Raw genomic sequence first — 2256 nt, 5'->3', positions numbered from 1 at the left:
ATTTAAGTTTTAATTTTATGATCCATATCAAAGTTACATGTATTTTATACAATTGCATGTCTTTTACAAAACCTTTCTGGGGGACAACACTTGTACCCTGGGAGAGACCCCCTGTACCACCTAGCAGAAGAGGGGCTCCACCCTCCTACCCCACCTACCTCCTGGCAAATAACAATGCTCGTCGCTCTGCGCCTAGTAAGAGTCCTTCGGCAGGACTAGTAGAATCTTGGAAGGACTAGTACATTTTTTCGTTTACTAGTCCTGTGGACTAATGAACTAAAATGGTTAGTGTCTAACCCTGTGTTAGTTACATATTATTGCTCATAGGGTCTATGTCCCCCAGGGTACTGCCAGAACGTACCCTGGTCACTATTTGATATGGTTAGGGTTAGGATTAGGTTAGGGTTAGAGTTAGGGTTAGGGTTCGGGTTAGGGTTAGAGAGTAGGCGTAGGCGACTCCCTAGACTCGTTAGTGGAGTAGACAAGGTACGGTCCGGCATATATATTAGATAGTACCAGGGTACGTTCCTGTATACCGGACCGTACCCAGGGTACGTTCCGGCAGTACCCCGGAGGACATAGAGTGCTAGACCCTCTCAGCCATATTATTATATATGCTAATATGGTTAGAAACAGTAAAACACGTTTTAGTACAAAAACTTGTCACATTTGTCTATAAAGGCTATATTGAGCACTAAAATAGCATCAGATAATCAAAATATCTAAGGCACCGACACTTGTCGACTTTGAAAGTAACCTGTATGATACAGGCGGTATGTTCCGCTTCACTACACTATCTACCGCCTGTACGCGAGCTCAACCCTGGCGTTTCGCAAGCCTCGTTATCGATCAGGCAACTTGAATAACTGCAGAAATGACGTCAGGCAAAAGCCTGCTCGCTGATTGGCTGATTGGCCCGTTACAGCTCTCTGATTGGGCGCAATCATTTCTTGTTTCGCGAAGCGGGCTGAAGAAGCAAGGGGTACAGGCGGTGAAGTGTAGTGAAGCGGAACCGGAACCGCCTGTATCATACAGGTTACTTTGAAAGTGACACTGACACTGTACTGTGTAACAATATATACGTTGCTATGGCGACCAATGGCAATGTGAATGTATAATATATCCAGTCACGCATATTTTAGTATAGCAGTTCGCAATGGGAACGTATACTATAATGTGTTGAGCTGAAGAATAAACTAGTACAAGCAATAGCCCATGTATTCACGGAATTTGCACATGATGAGAGGCGGCTAGCGCGACCAGGCTCTACGACTGTTTCACCTCGTACTTCTCACCACGTATTGAGAAACTGAATAAAACTCTTCATCGCGTTTGGTGTTAGTTACGCTCTAGCCTAAGCTACCATTATGTGATGGTGTCTAAGATTCAACGGAATAATGTTTAGAGAACCGGTTAGCGTGGGGGCAAAATAAATATTGGTGATACTCTTCACAATCTTTCATACTTACGAACGAAAATATTTGGCCGTCACCTGTGGCGATACACCCGCCACCTATCGACTGATAACGGTATACATTTTTTTAGAAAGAACTGTATTACATTTTATTTATAATTCTTATTTGCCAATGAATTACTCAATATTCGTATTCAACGTCTAATTACTTCATAATACAGTTGTTTTGAGAAGAGACATAGAACTGCAGACAGGTTTCAGATAACTTCCCCATGCAGTGTAGACTCCGTAAATGTATTGATCAAGCGTATAATAATTATTATATAGAATATAATTATATTTATTTGAATAAATGCTCCTGTTTTTCTCGTGGTAATTAAAACAGTGCTGCTGCCTTCACAACACAGCAGCTTTTCTCGTGTCAGGCTTTGAATGTCAGCTTGGCGTGTTGCCCACCGTCGCCATCCTATCTTTTATCCATATCAGCAGGAGTGAATAATAAAAGATATTTATTCGCTACTCTGCTCACGCTCGTGCAAGACGCCGTCGTACTTTCTTACTTCTTTTTCTTCTTGCTACGTATGCCGCTCACATGACGAGCAGCAGTCGATCCACGCGCGCGAATTTTACAGTCTTTATATTCTGATAAGGTTTTCGTGCCCATCAGGTTTTTTGGAATGATAAATGTACATGCACATAGCCTGTGTGTGTGCGTGTGTGTGTGTGTGTGTGTGTGTGTGTGTGTGTGTGTGTGTGTGTGTGTGTGTGTGTGGTTGTGTGTGTGTGTGTGTGTGTGTGGTGTGTGTGTGTGTGAGTGTGTGTGTGTGTGTAGTGTGTGTGTG

General features: G+C 42.9%; 1 protein-coding gene across 1 annotated transcript in view; it reads right to left on the bottom strand.

Annotated features, from left to right (window-relative positions):
* Window positions 1–1497, bottom strand: part of LOC106818585 (ceramide glucosyltransferase-like) — a 13658-nt gene extending 12161 nt beyond the window's left edge. The window contains exon 1 of the mRNA XM_014823282.1: window positions 1470–1497. The gene's annotated coding sequence lies outside the window, so the exon portion shown is untranslated. The remainder of the gene's footprint in view (window positions 1–1469) is intronic.
* Window positions 1498–2256: the final 759 nt, after the last annotated feature.

Source organism: Priapulus caudatus, unplaced genomic scaffold, assembly GCF_000485595.1.
Source record: "Priapulus caudatus unplaced genomic scaffold, Priapulus_caudatus-5.0.1 Scaffold37, whole genome shotgun sequence".
NCBI classification, from domain to species: domain Eukaryota; kingdom Metazoa; phylum Priapulida; class Priapulimorpha; order Priapulimorphida; family Priapulidae; genus Priapulus; species Priapulus caudatus.
The sequence above is the reverse complement of the archived record's forward strand: the minus strand, read 5'-3'. Positions and strand labels throughout refer to the sequence as shown.